Source organism: Ambystoma mexicanum, chromosome 8 (assembly GCF_040938575.1).
Source record: "Ambystoma mexicanum isolate Mex_15411 chromosome 8, UKY_AmexF1_1, whole genome shotgun sequence".
Lineage (NCBI taxonomy): Eukaryota > Metazoa > Chordata > Amphibia > Caudata > Ambystomatidae > Ambystoma > Ambystoma mexicanum.
This window is the reverse complement of record NC_090929.1, coordinates 210,104,609-210,126,951: the sequence shown is the minus strand read 5'-3', so window position 1 is coordinate 210,126,951 and position 22,343 is coordinate 210,104,609.

Genomic DNA, 22,343 nt, shown 5'->3' with positions numbered 1-22,343 from the left:
ATTTTCAAGACCGTTCTTCGATTCAGAATCATGTATTTGTCGTGAGAGGAGATTTGCTCGATTTTAAACAGGCGGGTGTCTTGGCTTCTAGGATTGGCCCGTTCTCGGTGTTTTTCTGCCTTGTCATACCTGAGGCGACGAGGACTCGGCGACCTGAAAGGGTTGATCCGTTCAGGGTGCCTGGATGGGTGTTTAGATGGATTTATTTCTAGAGCTGGTGGAGGAACCGTGTCTGGCAGCTTTAGGGCCGAAGGACCCGTCTGGGGTTGCAAGTTAGAATCTGACCTAGAAGAGAAAATAGTAGGTGTGGCAGATTCCTCGTTCTTTTTGGTTTTTGGAAGCTGTACTCGATCGAAAGGTGTAGAAGGTGAAGAAGTCGAACTCAAGTCCAATCCAGCGTGAGCAACCACAGGAGACTGAGTTAGATCGGTTATGTCAAATGTCTTAGGCAATCTCACGTCAGGAGTTGTAGCCACTTTGTTGAGCTCAGAGACCAAAGCGCTGAGGTCAGATTCGTTAGTTGACGGCTCGTCCGGGTCTTGTCCCACACAGTCTTTTTTTAGCCAGTTTCAATGTTCTTTTTTCCCTTGTCATCTGTGAGTTCTGGTGAATACTTTTTGTTGGCTTAGCAGCAGTTATAGCTGTAGGCACAGTTAGAGAGGCCACTGGTTTTGCTTTGCTTTGAAATAGTGGAGCAATTTTATCATGATTTGTGACCACAGAGGTCTGTGTCGATGTAGAAACAACAGCAATGGTGCGTCTGCTTGAGCAGGTGCACATAACTGGTGTGGGAAAATTAGAGCCCGACCCAGGCTTGTTTGTATCCAGGATGTCATGTTTTGGATCTGTCGCCGAGATGTATCCTTCCAAGAATGAAAGTTTGGCTTGGATGTTGGCTAAGATTGCCGTATGGTCTCTTAAAGTATCACTTAGTGTTTCATAGAGTTTACAAAAGGGTGCCATGCCTATCGTTATTGCCGACATAATCGTTGTCAAGTCTTTCCTGGCGTTCGAAGGGTCTTTGAGGACTGGTGAGGGAAGAGCGTTTGGCCTATTTGTTTTCCCGAAGGTATCTCTTGTCTCGACCAGTCCAGGATTAGCTATTGAATGGCGACGTCTCGCTGCCTGTTCTTGCGGTGATGAGGCATCTGCAGGTGTATTTAGGTGAGCCTTCGTCCAGAGGTCTGTACTCAAGCGTTTATGGATCGGGTAAGATTTGGGTTGTAAAAGCTCCAGAATGTCTGATACCCCGTTTTGAATTTGCCTGGCCTGCGGGGATGGAGTTAGGGGAATGGTCCTGGCCTCGATGAGTGATAGTGTTGGAGACCTCACCACTGGTCTTATAGGAGAACTGTACCCTGGGCCTAAGCAAGAGTCAGGTGGGTGAGTTGAAGTAGTAGAAACTAGATCTGAAGCTGAAGTAGGGACAGTTGGCGTAGCCGTGCCCTGGGAATCCACAGGATGTTTTATGACTGGCAGCCCAGGGGGAAGGCTAGCCTCGGAGACAGGGATTGTTTTTCTACATTTAGAAGCTGGAGGAGTTAATTCCAGAGATTCCAAAATTTCTGCATCGGACAGTTCCAAAACGTTCGCTTGTTTTCTTATAACTTGGTGTTTGAAGAATTTGAATAAGGCGTTTGACAACACAGGGGTAGGAAGACTCTTAATTCCTGCGGCTCTTTTTTTGGGTCCTAATGTGGTATCGGTCAGCTTCAGCAGTCTGCTGTACTTTCCTTTGCCAGCCGGTTGCGGAAATTGTGAGTTGGGTACCATCGGCCGTTTCTTGCTGCTGCCTTTTGTGATGGGGTTAGTTAAAGGTGGCTTTCCTTTTTTTTGTGGACCAGTTTTTTCCAATTAGGGTGTAATGTAGATTTTAAGTTTGTATTTGGAGAAAGTCCAGAAAGACTGTCGGCGTCGTGGTCCAGAGCGTCCTCAGAAGTACCAGATACATGGACGTTCAAAGTTGGCAGGGGTGACTGACTAGGATCAATCTGATAGTCATCTGCAAATGATGGCACATGATCTCGTGTTAAGCACCCTTCATTGGAATTAACAGTTAAATCTTGCGGAGCTGTGTCCAACATAGCAGTAACAATCCAAGGGGTGGCTGTAGGCTGGTTGGGGGCCCGCAAGTCGCCCAGGATGGACGATGTCGCAGGCTTTATCATGGGCGGATCATCAGATAAAAGCGATGGCTCAAAAGGACTTGCCAAACGTTGGGCCGAGCAGAGTGATAGGCCATCAGATGGCAGATGGTGGGGGGGCCGTACAGGGCTGTTTGCCTGGGCCACCACCCTCAGGTCGTCTGGCGGGCATCCTTCGATCCCCGCACAGAACGGAACCCTCGCCAAGGCGGACACGGGGTGGATGGCGTTGGGCAATGGGCCTGAGGTCCCCTCTACAAACTGATCAGCGGGTGTCGAGAGGGCTGGAAAGTCATAGCCCGAGACAGTAGATAGTGAAGGCTGTGTCACTTTTGAGCAGGCAATAGATGTCATGCAGGGTAGAATGTCCTGCGGCACAGTGCCGAGGATTGCTGGATTCCCCGGGAGGCCAGCACTGCCGGAGAGGGATGAAGTAGATGTCATTACTTGCAAGTTAGCGCCTTCAAAAACTGCAGGCAGAGTAGACGGTGACAGTTGCAGCACAGATGGATTTGAAAGTGTAATCAAAGGCAGTAGTGAACTTGGCTTCCCGCAAGTCGCCTTTTTTTTGTGTGACTTCTTAGTGAACGAAGCTCCGAGTCGTCCTCCATTGGTACCAAAGCAGGAGTGGGGGTAGGGTAGAAAAACAAGGGAAAGGGGAGAAGGGGGAGGGGAGAGAAGGGGAGAGAAAGACCAGAAGGAATGGGAGAAGTAGAGGTTTAGGTAAAGACTTTGGAAACAAAATGAAAGAGGAGTGGAGGAGACGTAACGAAAAGGTGGGGAGGGTAGGGAAGGGAAAGGAATCTCGAGCGGTCTTGGTACGAGTCCCAAAAAGGAGGTTTTGGAAGTTCGTCGACGGAGACGGCGTTAGCTGGAAATAATACAGGCCGTCAGCTTACGGAGAGTCACTCAAGGAGAAGCAAACCAACTTCAAACCAAGTTCAAAGAGGGCCAAGTGCCAGGGTTGAAGAGATTACCTTGTGGATCAGGAAGTCCTCAGAATCTTGGGTGGGTCCAATTCCAGCCCCCAGCCTCAGCAGCCAGCGTCCAGCGTCCAGCGTCCCACAGTCCTGGCGCGGACTGGAGCAGACTGGAACTCTGCCCGGAACTCTGCGTGCGCTCTGCGCGGAAGTAGGGTTTTTATGGGCAGTTGAGCTTGTTTTCCCTGAAAGGGACAGCAGGTCAGGAAATGCAGAGGAAACACCAAACACGTCCTCACGCGATGCGAGCAGGAGCAGACTGGAACTCTGCCCGGAACTCTTATCTACTTCTATGTTACTTCTGTGTAAGACCTTTAAAGAGAGCCGTCAACCCATATCCCCCCAACTTGACTCTTCCTCATGGTGCTGTCAGATTGCAGGCCCACGTGGCAATACATGATACCCAAAGAAGCCCAGGCAAGTGATCCACTTCACCACTTCAGGAAAGTGGGCGAGTGATCAGGATGTCTTTGGGTCCACTGTTCCATTCTGGAAGCCATTTAGGATGATCCCGGTGGACATTCGCGCATTGTAAGATGCTGTTTTTTTCCTACAATTGTTGCCACCCGATATTGTATATTCAGACCTCTCGGCTCCAACCACAGTTTAAGATAATCTCTACAAGCAAAATACAAAGGTTTTGTCACATGGGACGAATCTGCAATTATTTAGAATCAATCTATATATAACTGTGTAAAATGTCTGAGACTATAGTAGAATACATTTTCATTCGCATTTTATTGTGCACAACGATCATATATAAATGATGGAAAAATAATTCCAAAAAAGTATCAAAAAGTGTCCTTATTTTTACTACCACTTGAATATAAAAACAGATACTGCTGTATTAGGTACAAATATCTTTTTTGACATACAATATTTACTTACATACAATAACATTTACACATATCAGTCATATATAGAACACACATAGACTGCTCTAAAACATCATACAAAATGTAAGATATCAACTATTTTGTTATTGACCAAACAAAAAAACTTCATGATATGATTTCCACATACGTGGATTCAAACAAATCGTTCTCGATCTTTTGACATTTGCACCCTAACACTTATAGCCATTCCTTATTCAAGGATTTCAGACAATATTTATAGCAATATGATAGGCATGAGAAAAGGCCAGTGATATGCTTTGGGTAGTGGTGCATTGTTGGGTCTTCTAGGAGTGAGCCCAGTGGTTCCATATAGACATTAAAAATGACGGTGGAGAAACTGCCACCTTGTGGGACTTCATATGTGACTGGGCAGTTGGCAGGCCCGAGGAAGCCCATCTGGACTGCCTGGTATCTTCCAAATAGGTAAGATGGCAACCATTTCAGGTCTGTGCCAGAGAAGACCATCCTGAGTGCAAGGAGGGTGAGTAGTGTGACATGGTCAACCAAGTTGAACGCAGCCGATAGGCCCAGGAGAGACAAATAACCTTTATAAATAATCATCAATCAAAGTAAAGTTTATTCGGATAAAATTCATAAACCAATGCAAAGCAATGTAGATATACATAATTCAGTAATAAAATACAATGTACATACTTGCAGTAAAAACACTAACTGATTAGGAACAATACTATCCAGTTAAAGCATGTTAAAATGAATATCCTCCAAGTTTTTCTTCTATTCCAATTCCAAACAAGACCAAGCAACAACTATAGATTGAGCTCGTAACAGAAAAATAAGTGCGGATCCACATTGATCAAAGTTGGCTTCTCTCAACAATGGGTTGATTGTCCTTTTCCTAATGTCCTCATAAAGGGGGCAAAACAAGACAAAGGGCCTCATTCCAAGATTGGTGGTAGTCATGGCACCATTAGCGCCATGACTGCCACCAATAACGGGTCCGGCACCAGTGTTGTTCAATGGGGATTTACCGGTGTAGTACGACCCTGGCGGGACCGGTAAGTCCCCATTGAACATGCCATTCCCCATTCCCATTCGAGCCCCCCTAGGGCTCAATGGGAATGGGGAGGGCGCTAATAATGGGCTCGCGAGTAGCAAGCCCCTTATTAGCGCCCCGGTCCCTTAACAGGACCCGTAAGGGACGTGTGGTCCTGGTAAGGCACCTCGGAATTGGGCGGTAGGGGATTACCGGCACCGGTCTCCTTACCGGTGCCCGGTATCCCTTACTGCCCAGGTCGTAATGACCCCCAAAGTGTAGCAAGTACTCTTTTACAGCATTGCATCCAGGGCAGACCGCAGACTTCTCATGATCCAGCAGTTCCTTGTGTTTTCTCTCAACCACAGGAGGTTAAAGTGGGCCCCAGTCAATACCCAGTAAACTACACCTTTATAAATAATCTGAAGAGTGAAATGCGACAAGACCATCTATTTTGGTACAAATGCTGTGATACCAGTGCCAGAGTGTTTGGTGCTGGGAGAGGAGTCTGTTCAACCTTGCTAAGCAGCCATGACTGGAAAGTGTTTTTTCTGACTAGGGTAATCCAGACGTGGACCCCTTGCTCACTGCTCTTAGAGAAGCAAAGCTACCACTCTACAGATGATGCCCAACCAGGCTGAAACACGTGTCTGGGGTTGCTGTCTGTACTCTTGTACAGAGGATAATTGCCTAGCATTTTGGTGCTGTACTGCCCCAGGGCAGGACAAAGACTGATATTTTGTGGACATTTCTCCTCTGTGAAAGAGCTAGTGAGCTAAATAATCTGGCTAATAGTCTCAAAGCCGGGACTAATGGCCGGCCGAGGGCCTCCCAGAACTCGCCTTGTGTTTGCATAATTAAAGTAACTCACCCTGAGTTACTAGGGTAATCCAGACATGGACCCCTTGCTCACTGCTCTTAGAGAGGCACAGCTACCACCCTCCTGATGAGGGCCAACCAGGCCAAAACACGTGTCTGGGGTTGCTTTTGGTACTCTTGTTCAGAGGAGAATTGCCTAGCATTGCGGTGCTGGACTGCCCCAGGGCAGGACAAAGACTGATATGTTGTGGATATTTCTCCTCTGTGAAAGAGCTAGTGAGCTAAAGAATCTGGCTAAGGCTCTCAAAACCAGGCTTAATGGGCGGCAGATGGACTCCGAGAACCCGCCTTGTGTTTGCATAATTAAAGTAACTCACCCTGAATTACTAGGGTAATCCAGACGTGCACCCCTTGCTCACTTCTCTTAGAGAGACACAGCTACCACCCTACTGATGAGGCCCAACCAGGACGAAACACGTGTCTGGCATTTTCTGTTCGTACTCATGTTCAGAGGAGAATTGCCTAGCAGTTCGGTGCTGGACTGCCCCAGGGCAGGACAAACACGGATATGTTGTGGATGTTTCTCCTCTGTGAAAGCATTAGTGAGCTAAAGAATCTGGCTAAGACTCTCAAACCTGGGACTAATGGCCAACAGAGGGACTCCCTGAACCTCCCTTGTGTTTTCCTAATTAAAGTAACTTACCCTGAGGTACTAGGGTAATCCAGCCGTGGACCCCTTACTCAATACTCTTAGAGAGGCACAGCTACCACCCAACCAGGGCGAAACACGCGCCTGGGTTCCAGTCGGTACTCTTGTTCAGAGGAGAATTACCTAGCATTTCAGTGCTGGACTGCCCCAGGTCAGGACAAAGACTGATATGTTGTGGATATTTCTCCTCTGTGAAAGAGCTAGTGAGCTAAAGAGTCTGGCTAAGACTCTCAAAACCGGGACTAATGGCCGGCAGAGGGACTCCCAGAACCCCCCTTGTGTGTGTACAATCAGTGAGATCATACCATAAGTCCCTAAAGGTATCGCTGTGGCAACAAATATATGCTTCCTTCAGGAAAAATGATATCAAACATCTTTGGTATACATTCAATAATAAATCTGAGCAGTCAGACAAAGTATTAATGAATGTAAAACCAGCTAACATATGGGAAGCACATATAACAGGAACATTTAGTGCAGTAGAAGTGCCCATGACAAGCTGCAAGGAAAACCTCAAATTAAAGGTTTCTAATGAAGATATCTTGTTCCTAATTAAGACGGGGTCTGCACCTTGGTTATGCTGGTGAACCTGTAGTTGTGGGCTGAATATTGAAAACTCTATTTGAGAGGGTAATATCTACAGGGCAGTGCCCATCGTCCTGGACCGTATCCTACATTATTCTGGTGTCCAAGCAGGGTAGAAGAGATGACCCAAATAACTATCGTTTGTTATCCATTTTAGATGTCCCAGGGAAAATAAATCAAGTTGCATATTAAGAGAAATCGAGAAGTGGATAGTTCAAGAAAAGATCCTGAGTAAATTCCAAGTAGAATTCCAGCGGGGTCTTTCCTGCCTACATAATATTTTTATTGTCAGCTCTTTGATCTACCAGGCAGTGAGGTAATCAGCTATGCCACTGCCACTTTTTTGCCTGCTCCTACCTGCATGGCAAAAACCCTCGGGGTCATCTTCGACTCCACACTCTCCTTCTCTCCTCATATATCTGACGTCTCTAAGAAGTCACATTACCAGCTGCACCTCCTCAGAGGTATTCTTCCCTTCCTCTCCTTCCCCCAGAAGCTCACTGTCTCCCGAGCCCTGGTTCTCTCGAAGCTGGACTACTGTAACAGCCTCTATCTTAATCTGCCCGCCTCCACTCTCCGCCCTCTGCAACTCATCCAGAACAGAACTGCGAGACTTGTCCTTGGCCTCAAGCCCAGGGACCGTATCTCTCCAGGACTGAAATCTCTACACTGGCTCCCAGTGGCTGCGAGGATTAAGTTCAAAACCCTCTGCATTGTCCACAAGGCCTTCTGGGGCCTGGGGCCTAAATACCTTCAACTCTCTCTTCCTAAATATCTTCCTTCCCGAGCCCTACGCTCATCCGTCTCCAACTCCCTCAGGGTTAGCCGCTTCTCGAAGCAACGAGCTGGGGGTAGATCTCTCTCCGCGGCAGGAGCCTCCCTCTGGAACAGCCTTCCTGCATCCCTGAAACTTGAGGAGAACCATCTCCGGTTCCGGAAGCACCTCAAAACCTTCCTCTTCACTTCTGCTTTCTCTCTCCCTCTCCCCTGCTAAATTCTTCACCAAACCTGCACTGATTCTGCAACTGGGCCACTCTCACCGACCTCGGTCCTGGGCCCAGTCACTCTTCACTTGCACTGCCTCCCTGGCAACCCCTGCACTGCGGGACTGTCTCTGTATCACTACAGCCCCCACCCCCCAGCACTTGTCTGCACTTACCTTGCACTTGCCACCAGCTGGCCCTATTTATTTATTATTTTATTTCTATTCTACTTATTTGTACTGCACTCCCCTCTCCTCCTTCCCCTTGCACTTTTTCCCTTCCCCTTACCCCTGCACTTGCGCGGTCTGAATGACACCTGGCCTAGTAGGATCATTGTCTGTCTTCCCCTTGTTCCCCCCTCCCTGCCTCGTCGCGCCTTGAAACACTTGTGTATAGGCGCGTTACAAATGCCATATCATATCATATCATATATTGTAAATCGACTTTGTAAGTGCATTCGAGACAATTGGTGGAGGTAAACTTTGGGCCAAATTGACGATGATGGGTGTGCCAAACCATCTTCTCTATGCATGCCAACTGCTTCATCAGGGTACACGGGCGCAGGTGCGGATGGACAGTTTCGAAGACATGACCTCCCAGATAGGGATAGGGAAGGGTGTTAAGCAAGGATACGCCCTTCTCCGGTTCTGTTCAACCTCTACCTGATGGATTTTGATGACAACCTAATCAGTAGAGAGAAATGTGCACCAAAGTTAGGCAACACTAGGATACTGTACGTGCCGTACGCGGATGACTTGGCAATTTTTGATGTCACTTATGTTGGTTTGAAGAAGAGTGTCAAGGTAATGGTGAACCATGCCAAAGAAAATGACTTAAAGATCAACTTTAACAAATCAAAAATGATGAAGTTTGGTAAAATAGGAGTTGTTCAGAAAGGGTTAGAGCTGAGTGTGGGTACGATTGAAAATGTTGAGTCCCATAAATATCTAGGATATGACATTAGCTTTGAAAATAAGGACCAAGTTTTATTTACGCATCGCCAGGCAAAAGCAATATTTCTTAAACTTGTATTGAAAAATTATGTATCCTGTAACCTTTGGTACAACCTGATAGGTGTTGCGACCTTATATCGTTAAAAACTGGCAGCAGCAGTTACGTTTGCCATGGAATGTTCATTTGCAAATTTTGAGTTTTGGGCAGATTTTTTGGAATGCAAAATATGTGCATAAGAAGTTGGGCTTATCTAAAGCCACACCTAGGCAGGCAATTTGCATTGAACCTGGCTTGACGTCATTAAGTACTATGATAAAGATTAAAAGAGGATGCTGTATTTGAACATCATGTATGCAAAAGCCAATACGATCCTCCTGATATTGAAGAAGGTACTATTAGAGGTGAGAAGTCAAGCAAAACGGGAATACTTTAGGGAGATTGCTTGGACCCCAAATTGGGAAGAAGGGTTGGGTGTCTTAAGAATGTCCTGTAAAAAAGTGCAAATGCGTGGGACTGGGTATGTAACCACAAACACGTGGGTCGATTAAAATCTCTCCTGGACTATTCAAAACTTTTTTTCCATATATGCGCCCACACAAATATATTTATCAGTTCTAAGACCCCTCTTTTCGGAGAGTCTTCATGATGATAATATTGAATAAGTTACCGGTCTTAGCCATTAGAGGCTCATGGCTGAAAATTGCTAAGGATAACAGAGACTGTAGAATTTGTGAAGAAAAGAATGTGGAAGAAACGTTAAAGCATGACTGGTTGTCGTGAAATGAGAAAGCATTACCTGAGATTTTATATATATTTGACTGAAGCATTTGACGAGGTGGAATCTGAGCAGTTTTGGTTGAATGGTATGGGCAGGCGTAGTCTTGCCAGAGCTAATGCTCTCACTCAAGTGTGGTTTTCCTTTGAGAAAGAGATTTTAAGCAAGATCCGATGAGATGAAATGAACTGAAATAATTAAATATGTTTTATGTCATTTTTAAATGTGATTATAATGAGAACCTTTTTTTTAATCAAATTTTGCAAACATATTAACGGGTTTAATAGATGATATGTAGGAATTACTTGTATGTAATATTTTCTTTTTTCCTACCTTAAATGATTTGTGAAAAGTTCAATGAACTGAAACACACTAATAATTTTTTTTTTTTAAAAGAAGTGTGTCTTCGGCCGCCTGCATTGTTGCTAATTCAGTGCTGCTTTTGGGGCTGAACCCAGATTGGTAACCCTGGAGCAGACTGAGTTGCTCAATTTTTGTAAGTCATTGATTAGCAACTATCTTATCGATGATTTTGAAGATAAATGGGAGGCTGTCATGTTTGTGCTTGGGGGTTATACAGTGACAGAAATGCTTGCATTTCTGCTGAAAGGTTCAGCTTGCATTCTTCTTTTAAACCTCCTCAGTTGCCACTCATCCCCTTCCTTTTCACCTCATCAACTCTCCAGGCACTGTTCTTTATACATCTTATGTGTTCCTCAGCCAAACTTGTTGTTAAATGCTCTTTCAGCTGAATATCTACACAATCAACCCTAAATTGACAATTGAAATCAATTGCAGAATCCAGACTCTTGTTTCTGGAGACTCCTGCATGTTGGATGAGACTTGGCTGGTCAGCTGTATGTCTCAATAGGTTGTACATTTTTGAGTCAGTCGTTGTGGGCTGGAGTCAGTAGTGGTACTCCTCCAACTCTTGAGAGGGGCTGGCAGAAATTACCTGGGGCATTCTGGATACATAACTAAAATGAGTAACCCTAAACCCCAATGGTCTGGTGCCTATGTCTTATTATTTGAATTATTGTAATGTTATCACTACATAAATCCCCCCAAAACACAGAAGGCTGAAAAGGAACTGTAAAAACACAAAGAACTATGAGGTGGAGGCAGAGTAACTGGCTGAGAAACAGAGCCAGAAAGGGCACAAAGTAAAATAATTAAAAGAGCCTGGAGGAGAGCTAGAAATAATCACAAGACCTCCCCTCAGCCACCGAGTAACTGAGAAAAGGTACAGCAAGAAGAATGGTTGGTTTCAGTTAATATACTCTCACAATTTTTCTTTTGAATAAAAAAGGTTGAATTGAAACATATTGAAGAAGTGTTCGCACCACCACAGGCATCTTTTATTTGCTTAGATCAAGAACAGCAGTATTAGAAATGTAGTAGTCAAGAAAGATACAGAAAGCAAGGGCCACACAAAGAACTTCCCTATATCAGATTTGTGGGGGGTACTGGGACCAACAGGACATGATCCCTGTGGTGGTTGCATGAGCGATAAATCTACCTGTCACATGATAGAGGTAGATATTGGATTAAAGAGAGTACGGAAACAAAACATGTTTACCATTTGCAATTTTAATATGCTTGTTTAAATGATCATATGCTCCTGTCAAAAACAATACATCGCCATGGCCACAAATCCCATCTGCATACAAATTTGAGAACACAGAATTTACATTAGGGAGAGGAATGATACAGCCCCATTGGACAACATTTTATGGAATTCAAACCTGATGAAGATGATGTAAGGTGGAGAGTAAATATTTCAATTGGACAGAGTTAAAACAGAGAACATGCTAACAGTGACTTATCTTTATAACCCAGAGCCACATAAATGGACTTTATGAAGATCTGGAGTTAAAATTTTGTTTGATATAAGACAGTGCATAATTCTTCATAACAAATGTTTTTGGGAAAAGCTGTAAGGGGAGCAAGACTGAGGGACGGTTATTCAGAATTATAATTCACACATAACATTGCTGAGGCGTTTAGATTAGGATATCTACTGTACATAGATCTCAAGGGGATGTGTGCATGCTTGTAAAGTGAAAGATGATTAATATTATGATACATTGATTTCATGCCCTAATATGTAGCATTGAGATCCCAAATAAAAGAGATTGTAAAACAAAGTGAGTAAGACTATTGGTTATTTAGTTATATATGTACAAATGGTTTTGGAGTGAAACAATAAGATGGTTGTTTTTAAATAGCTGATTACTTTCGACTTGACTTTAGATCAGCATTTGGAAAACCAATACTGATCAATCAGGAAATAATTAAGGAAGATTTATCATTTATTTAGCTGAACCAGGATGGGAGCATAGAAACAAAAGAAATACAACAATGTTTTTTCCTTAAGAGTAAATAGTACATACATCCAATTTCGCACCATGAGGATATGGGCATAGTGTTCAAGGGACAACTAAAAGAATGTTCTAGAAAATCTGAGTATCAAATATATACAAAATATGCATATTTTGTTTTTTTAATTTAAAGGGCGTTAAGTGAAGAATGTGGAATAACTCTGTCCTGTCCCACAAAGGTACGAATTCATTAAGATAACCTACACAGAAAGTAACAAGAAAGTATGTAAGAGGAAGTCAAAAAGCTAAACAAAGTAATTTCCCATTCACATTTTTAGAGCCATCAGACTTAATAACAAGCATGAACCACACATGACAGAGGTAAAGAACGGAATCCAGTCCTGTTGGACTATTCAGAAAATATCTCCAATCTTTATCACAGTGGCCTCTCGTTATACTAATATTTGTTTTATTTATCCCCAACACTTGTTTTTAAATTTTGAACTTTCAAAATTAAAATGATGGAACAACTCCCTTAGGTGGGGTATATAACGATAAAAGAATTAAACAGTGCAAATAGCTCCTGAATGAGGTGGCTATTGAAGCAAGTATTGAAGTCCTGTCCTGTCACAGCCGCTCTCCACGCTTCCTACGTGTGGTAATTGAAGGTGTACCCCTCACAGCAGAACAAAGAAGATGAAGAGGTAAAGGTACCTTCCTCATGTATCACTAATATGAGAATAAGAACCTACACCTCTGCTGGGCTGCGTGCCTGGAAAGCCAAGTTGCAAGTTGTATGTTCCTGCATGTGCTCACCCTGTAGTATGGGTGCATGTGCGATAGTCTCTTCAAGTCAAGTTGAGTGTCTGTTGGAGGGGCACAGGATGGGAGCTAGGTAGGATAAACATGTGAAGTGCAAGGTACATGCTTTGGACACTGTAAGAACTTTGTGAGGTTGTTGTACAAGTCTGGGCAGTAGGCAGTGGGGGAGGTGTCAGGATGCGGTTTAGGGGGCATGAGTCATGGGGGTAGCAGGAGTTGGGGACAGTATATTACAATGGAGCTTTGAAAATGCACACATCTATCCAAATGTTCTCAGCTTCTAACCTAATCATTTAAGAAAGCATGAAGGAGAAGAATTGACCGGGGAAGGGAGATCCATGGTACACAGCCTTAGGGTAGACAAGTGAAAATGGGGATGCTGGAATACTGTGGTGTGCCTTTGATTCCATTATATTATTGTCTTTTCATTCTTTTATTGTCTTTATAAATATATGATGGTAGAACTGATTAAAAAAAGACACTTGTACTCTCAAGTCTTAAAGGTTAGTGTTTAGTTATGCATTCTGTGATGAATCTGGACAATTCTTCCCTTCTTCCCAGAGGGGAGCCACCCCCTGTGTGGCTATAAAGGTGAGCCCGCTCCGCAAGACCCTCTCTAGGGGTCTGGGCCCGTGGGACCTCACTAGGAGTGACTCTCCTCTTGTGGACAAAGACACCCAGTCCAATGATGACCTCCCTGACAGAAGTACATCATCTGCATACAGGGGATTGGATAGTTATCTGTTTTTTTTTTACTACAAGTACATGCAATTCTTCTTCCTCTCTATTGGCTTCACGTAATTCTGACCGTTATCTGTCGGCTGCCATAAATGAAAAAGGCCACACATTTTCTGATCATGTCTGATCATGATGACGTATGTACAAAGAATAAGAACTGAGATTCTCCTCTGCAGGGAGGAGAATCCACGGTACACAGAGACGAGCCTCTGGGCATTTGTCCTGGAAGGGTGGAGGGGATCGAAGCCCTCTGGCTGGAGGCTATAAAGCGGTTACCCCCTCTAAGTAGGAGTCTTCAAGCAGGAGGGTAACCTAGATGTGAAGCAACCTGTCATTTCTGGTGGCGTGACCACTGGGAGTCAGTGATGGGGTGGGTGCCCAGAAATAGTCCCCAAAACCAGAAACAAGCAAGGAGCAAGGGACTCAGAGCTCCAAGCAGAGAATGCCGGTCCAAGTTGGACGAGCATGAACAGGGAGGCTAGCCCTCCCGCTCTGAGGACGTCAGCGAAGACAACATGCTGTGGGGTTAGAAACTACTGCAACCATTTATTTATGTATTTATTATTTCATTTATAAAAGCATGCAAAGCCCTCAGGCATCTAGACGCTGGTTACAGACAAGACAGGATGAGGGTAAATACATGTCTAGGGTTAGTTAAATAGGTGTGTCTTTAGGTCTTTTCTGAATAGCTGGTAGGAGATCTCAGATCGTAGGTGAAGTGACCAATTGTTCCAGAGGTTGGCCACCAAAACTGGGAAGCTGGAGCCCCCGGCTCATTTCCGTCTGAATCTTGGGGTCAGGAGGCAGGGACTGTGGGAGGATCTGAGTGGTCTGGCTGGTGAGTATGTCTTGATCCTCTGGACTAGGTAGGAAGGGGCCTTGTTGGTCAAGCAGTGATGGGCAATTGAAAGGGTTTTCAATTTGATTCTTTCCTGGACGGGGAGCGAGTGGACTGATCTCCTGGCTTCGGAGATATAGTCGGACTTGTTCAGGTCCAATGCTTCTCGAAGTGCATTATTTTGGATAACTTTGAGCCTTTCAAGTTCTTTTCGGAGGTGCCACAAAGTAAGGAGTTACAGTAATCCAGCTTGGATTCCACCAGAGCACAGGCCATGAGTCAGTTGGCAGTGGAGAGGAAAGGTCTACTTGCTCGTATGGGTTTTGTAGCTGAGCTGAGATAGAGACAGGGATCTTGTGGCCATCTACGATGAAAACGTGGTACGCAGGGTTGACAAGAAGAAGCCCTGTCTTTTTGTCATTCAGGCAGAGGCAATGTTGGGCCATCACATCCTGTTGTCTCGGGAGGATAACTCAGCGGCAATGTGCTCGCCTTGGAAGCAAGACGACACAGAGGAACACAGGTTCAATCCCCGGGTCCACGCTTAGAATCCTCTGGGTATTAAGCGCATTATAAATAACCTGTCATATCATAGGCACCACACAAGACCACTTACATTAGACATTATTTCAGTGATTGACATTATAATAAGCTCCCAGTTTGAAATTCACTGCTGGTTCCCAGATTGACATTCCCAGAAAGCTTGACATGCCCAGTAATCTCGCAATCGTACATTCGCAGTTTGCCTCGAGTTTACTATTCCTTTTAAGGGGTCAGTTAAAACAAATACAGAATACACCACTATACAATTCCTATTCCTCCCGAGATACACCACTATACAATTCCTATTCCTCCCGAGATACACCACTATACAATTCCTATTCCTCCCGAGATACACCACTATACAATTCCTATTCCTCCCGAGATACACCACTATACAATTCCTATTCCTCCCGAGATACACCACTATACAATTCCTATTCCTCCCGAGATACACCACTATACAATTCCTATTCCTCCCGAGATACACCACTATACAATTCCTATTCCTCCCGAGATACACCACTATACAATTCCTATTCCTCCCGAGATACACCACTATACAATTCCTATTCCTCCCGAGATACACCACTATACAATTCCTATTCCTCCCGAGATACACCACTATACAATTCCTATTCCTCCCGAGATACACCAATATACAATTCCTATTCCTCCCGAGATATCATGGAAAGCAAGCTGCTGTTGATACGCTATGCATGTGCGACTCAAATAAAAAAACACACCCAACACATTTCCCTCTTCTGCCTGGAACATATTGTCAAGAAGTGTGAGGGGGTCCAGAACACATCACACTGAGAGAAGACTTTCCAAATGCTCGTGAAGAATAAAGTACCTTGACAACGACTTTACTGTTGGTGCCGACAAATCCGAGGGACTTAACTATACATGAATGTTTTTGTGAATGGCTTGCCTTCCCAGGCTTCTTTTCGATCACTTATTGCAAATCATCAGTTTGTGCTTCAAGTATGTCTGCGTGGCAGGACCGTAACCAGCCCATGGCCCTGTTTTCTTTTAGCGATCAGGCTTTTGCTTTGCTGTGGCTTTTACAGTCCTGAGAAAATGTCCATGCCTCGCTGTAATGGAATATTGTTTCCCCATTAGCTGCAGTAAGTTATCTGGGTGGAGATGTTTATTTAAATCTATACATTCCATTCTGGTTTCCTTCTAAGCCCTGAAGGGAAATCTTATTTCCTTCCAAAGGCTTCTTGGGTTAGTTAGATGTCCTGCTCTGTCTTTAGCCATGCTTGAAGGAATGCAGGTATTTCCAAGGCATCCATCATACTAAGCCAAGACATTAACATGCTTATTAAGTAAAGAGCTTGCCTGTAGTCCAGAAATGATTTTAAAAGGCTTTGGTAAAAAAATAAATCAAACAAGACGCCATCATTACAGTTCTTGAATAGTTTTCTTTCATTAAAAGCGAGCATCATTGTGAGGTTTTGCAGCCAGCAAAATCATGTTGTGGGCCCATCGCCAAAGGTCGACTTTCATTGGTCACGCTGACTTTGTGAGCTAGCTTCAAGTCACATCCTAAATCGACTCTTGAATGTGCATGCGCCTTTACCCCACCCCCGGAGCATATGTTTAGCTCGGGGGAATCCTTGATTTGGGGAGGGTGCCTGTGTCGTGAAAGGCCCTGCCCATTGGGTGATGAACTGTGCATGCAGGCCACTGTATGACATTAGTGCCCCAGCAGTCAAGTTCATGCTATAGTGCTGCACTCAATTTAGCTTTTAGCATTTAGCTTTTAGCAGTAGTAAACATCCCTCCCTGATTACTCCTGTTGGTATTTTCCTTGCTCCCACCTCCTGTGGTGCTGGGACTCCCCAAAGTCCTGTGACTCATTGATGGGCATGTTATTTCTCAATTCAAACATGTTGACACATTTGTTGGTTCCCCCGGCCAGGATACAAATCACAAAGTCATTTGACTCTGTGGCCTGCAAGAAGTGTCTCCATATACATCTTTCATTTTCTGATACTGAACACAGCTTCCCCAGCCTTCATAGATAGTACTCATGTCTCTCACTCTCTTTACATGGGGCTACATGCCCGTTCCATGCTTGCAGGCTTTCACTCTAACAAACACTCTCATACCAGGTTATCTGGGTCGTGTGCTTGCTTTGGTTTCCCAGTGTCTCGTCACGGAATGAAGCCTCCTACAATAAAGAAGCCTCCTACAAAAGCAGGATAATGGAATCATCCTCAAGCTCGCGAGAACTGTTTATCATCCGCAGTGAATTAGAATCCCCAATCGCACCTCCATCTGCTGTCACCAAAGACAATAACTGGTGCAGCAGCATCCAAGTTGCCCTTACTGGAAAAAATCACTCAATTACGATGCAAAATCAAAGCCAAATCAGATGTCATTACATGTTATGATAGATGACAAGCTCACATGGAAAAAGCACTGGTTTGAAACTAAAAAGAAATGTATGATTGCAACCATGGCACTGAGTAAGTTTATTAGTAATCAGGGTACTTATTCAGTGGCGACAGTTGTCAAATTATACTCAGCTAAGATTGCCACATGTTTGACCTATGGTGCAGAAATTTGGAGTAGCAAATTTGGCAATGATCTTGATAAATTTGAAGCAAAAATGCTCAAGATATTGCTGCGAATGCCAAAAACATTGCCCTATGAATATATTATGCTAGAATGTGAAATACTCAGCATAAGAAGTAAAGTGCAGTTATCCTCAGCCATACTCTATGCGAAATTAACAAGACTTGCTAATGATACATTCATGGTGCGAATGATGGAGCAATATGAGGTAATAGACACTAAAACTGACTTCAAAACTATAGATAGATGGAGATTAATCTACCTCAAATTGATAAAAAATGAGAGCCACTGTTGGTTGCTATACTCCATGGGCCAGATAAAATGTAAATTGAAAAAATTGATCTGGGAAATAGATAGAGAACAAAAATAAGTAAATCTGGCAACCAAATCCAACAGTGGAGTATTTGTAGAATACATTACAGCAAGATTGATTAAACCTAAATACCAGACGTCATACCCAAATTGCTCTACCATTCGATGGTATTTGCTTTTCAAATTTAATATATGCGATGTTTTAGAAATACTAGGTGCGCGAGTAGGAATCCCTCGTGAAAGCAGATTTTGTCGCCTCTGCGGGATCAATGTTCTGGAATCAGCATATCATATCATAAGCGAGTGCGATAGCCTAGACACAATACGGAGACAATTTTTGACGAAGTACGATAATTCAATGTATACGTTTGACATGCGCAGCGTGTGGGCAAAGCTATTAGAAGGTAATGACTTGAATTACATTTTCTACTTGATGAAATTTTATGTGATGATTTTAGCAATTTTAAAAGATCTGGCGAAAGACATTTTATACTATTAAATGTATGATGATTATGTGATGTGTATTTTAGAAAGAAACATCTAAGTGATGTATATTTTAGAAAGATATATTTATATGATGAATTGACAAAATATGTAAAACTTAATTGTTATAAACATATAATAAAATATTTGATTTGAGATGTCATTACCAACAGCTTGCCACAATGCCCCCCTAACATAACCCATACACATACACATCTCTTTCACTTCAATCCCATCTCTGAGCCTGACTTGGCCACTATCGTGAAGGTCCTCAAACCCTCCTGATGTAAAGGTGATATCTGCCCTGCCACCTTGGTCAAACAATGCATAGAACCTCTCATTACTCTAATTACTGCTATCGTCAATGTCTCCTTCACTGCAAACACTGTCCCTACCTCCCTCGAAGAATCCTGGTGGTCTCGCTGTGCTTGGCTCTGTAAGGGAAAAGTGGTGTGGGGTTCATTAGTGGGACTGTGGACAGGCAGATGCAGAACCTGTGGCGTTGATGGATGCAGGTCGGAAGTACCTGAACCCTGAGTGCCAATCTGCTTACTTTGGGTTTGACGAAATAAACTTGGGAGAATGGTATTCCAAGGGAACGGGCCAAAGTCGGACAGAGTACAGAGCTTTGGGTCTGGCCAGTTGCTGATCTGAGAGAGTGTGACAGCGCTTAAGAGGAGCGTTTACTTGTGGCTCGCTTACAGTTGATGTGATAAGTGCTACACCTCTGGTGGCCTTCTGTGATTGTGTCTATAGTGTATGTGGTAGGAGATTTTAGAGGGCAGTTGGTTAGTTGGGGGAAAGCGTGAGTAGGCTTGACAACGTAAAACAATCTGCAACACTGCACTCCTGCCCCATGCCGTTTGAAGACAGATCTCATTTCTCTAGCTCGCAATGTCACCCTCTCGTGTTCACTCTCTTCTTCTTTCTCTCTGTTCCCCCTCTCTCTTTCTCTGTCTCAAATAGGACATTGTACCCCATGAGAAAACAAGCATCTGTGAGTTTGCGAGTTGGCAGATGAGGGAAAGGGTCTGTGTGGAAACCCAGACATTTCCATAGACTGTGGTTTATGGGAGGCAACAACATAAGGTTCAGTGGAAGGGAAGCTTAAAATATGGGGAATGGATGAAAGGTGTTTCATGTGATCCACTGAATGCAGAAGCAATTGAGAATATGGCTAAGCGTCTGACAATCCTAGAGTCTAACTACATGTCCATCAAGTCACTGACTCTTGAGCCTTTGACATTGGTTTTGCCCATGTTCCTCAGGATTATCCATCCTGTGGAGTGCGTGGAAGAAACCGATGCCAAAAAGAATGACTCATGGGTTATGTTGACTCTCCGATGGGAACGAGTTTCAATGATGATGTCCACTTTATCCAAACTATTTCTGGTGAAATGCCCCACCAACAGACTCACAAAAAAAGCCGGAAAACATTGGTAGGGAAAAAAACAAAAACATTAACTTCGGTGCCCTTTTTAAGCGGTCCTGTACAAACACATGGTCCCCTTGTTCTTGGTCCTTCAGCAGGGTATGTACCACTGAATGAACTTGTAGCATTACGCGGAAATAAACCATCCAATTTTTGTCCATTTAAACAATTTGCTCCAGCTAATACCAATCCAACTATCCAGGTGCATGAGGATTCTTTTGGCAGAGATAACCACTCTACCTCTGCAGCTGATCGTGAGTTAGGCTTTGACGAACGCATGGCCGTACTCAAATCCACATTGGATTCTTATATACAGAGAAGAATAACTGAGGCGTTACCGGGGCAAAACTCTTTGAGCACTAACTCACGGTTTCTACAGAAAAGTGATGCACAAATAGCTAAGGCATGTTATGCAGGCAAAGAAATACAGACTGCATGTTTGCAAAACTGCCTTGAACTAGAGAATAGAAATTCCGTCCGTGGCTCAACCCACAATGCGGCCCCATTGATGGGAGTTGGCAATAATTTAAATCCAAAACATGGCCCCAATGAGCAGGGAAATTCCAACAAAAATAGATTTGACTCCTTCCATACATTGATACTTAAGTGCCATGATGGTCCATTTGAGAAATATGATCTTTGCCGTTCGAGTGTCCTAAACATCTTTGGAGACATTCAGGCGTTAGAAGATCTTTCTTCAAGTGATTTTGATCAAATTGAATTTCTATGTGACAGAAATCTATCCATAGTGCGTTTGTGGATCAAATCAGGGTTGGTAAGAAACACACTTTGGAAAGCTAAAATGGAACTTTTTAACATGGGATTTTTGTTGGCACTCGATCCCGCCCGGCATAATCACAATTTGGGCGAACAAAGCCTGCCTAAAACTAAATCATTACAGGAGCCAGATTGTTTATGTTCATTTTGCATGAGAGACACCAACCTGAAGCAGGTCTCCTCCTCTAAACCCCAATCATAACCACTGAATAGCAACAAAGAAGAGGAATTCTCGTTAGCAAGTTGGAATACGAGGGGGTTCCAGCATCTTAAATGGGCTACAAATGATCAGTTGAACCACTTTGATATTGTGGCGTTACAAGAAACCTGAATGTTGGAAAACCCGGTTTGGGATGATCACGATCTTGTCTTGTTGCCAGCGATATCATCAGGTAAAGGCAAACCCACTTCAGGCTTGCTGGTTGCAGTAAAATCGAGTAGGGGTTTTGAAATATCTGCCTGGCTGTCCCCGAACAATTTCATGCAACTAGTGAAGATCTCTCATACAACACACACTTATGCCTTTATTAATTTATATCGTAATCCTGTTGGGATCACAGACGATGCTTTCTACCGTGATCTGTGAATTCTTTTTGAAGAAATTGCAAAGAATACAAACATTTCTGGTATTTTGGTGGTGGGGGATTTAAACCTTATGTGTATCCAGACAGAGAATAAGAAGGTTAGTAAAGAAGGACAGAGATGGGTTAGGTTTGTGACTGATTTAAAACTCAGAATGACCAATGGAGCCATCCAGGGGGATATCCTACCTAACCATGCGTGGGAGAGAGGTGAATCTAGATCTATGATTGACTACATTTTTTGAGCAATAGCATTTTTGTGACCACCAACAGATTTACAATTGTTAAGCAAACTAAAAGCGATCATCACTTATTATCATTATGCTGGACCATCTCAGTTCAGAAAATTGACAAATCACAGAAGTGGCACAAACAAATGCTAGTGGTCAATAATGCAAAAATCGTTTCAGATGGTCAGAAGATAAACTGACATCATTGAATTATTCCATCATAAATAGCCAAAAATCGAATGGGTTTGAAACATATGTAGATGTTCTGGATACATTTAGGAACATTCTTCCGAGTACTAACAGACCATCTAACATTCATATTCATGGATTTGACATGGTCCTCCGGCAGAGGAAATCCAACCATAAAAGGAACTTGAGAAACTTACGTAAATTGCCGCTGGCAGAAAGAGAGAAGGCAATCAAAGCGGCTAAATGCTCATATCGTAATTGGGTGCGTTCTAGAAAGGCTCATCTCTTTCAGAACAATGGGGAACTCTTTTTGACAGCCTGTTATAAGAAATCCTCAGCACAAGTTTGGGCACTATTAAACAAATGCAACTCCACTTCCCAATTTGATATTCAAATTAATGGAGTCTCTGAAGCACAATGGCTTACACATTTTTCCAAACTTTATGGCGATGAGAACATGGATGATTATAAATATACAAATAGATCTACCCCATGCTGGCATCTAACCTGTTCTGAGGACATTATTAAAGATTTCTTCAACAAATCATCTTCTTCCAGAGCAGCAGGCCCGGATGGGCTTTCGAACCATATGGTCAAACAAAATCCGCAACATTGGGCGGCTATTCTTAAGAACACTTTCCAACATATTTTG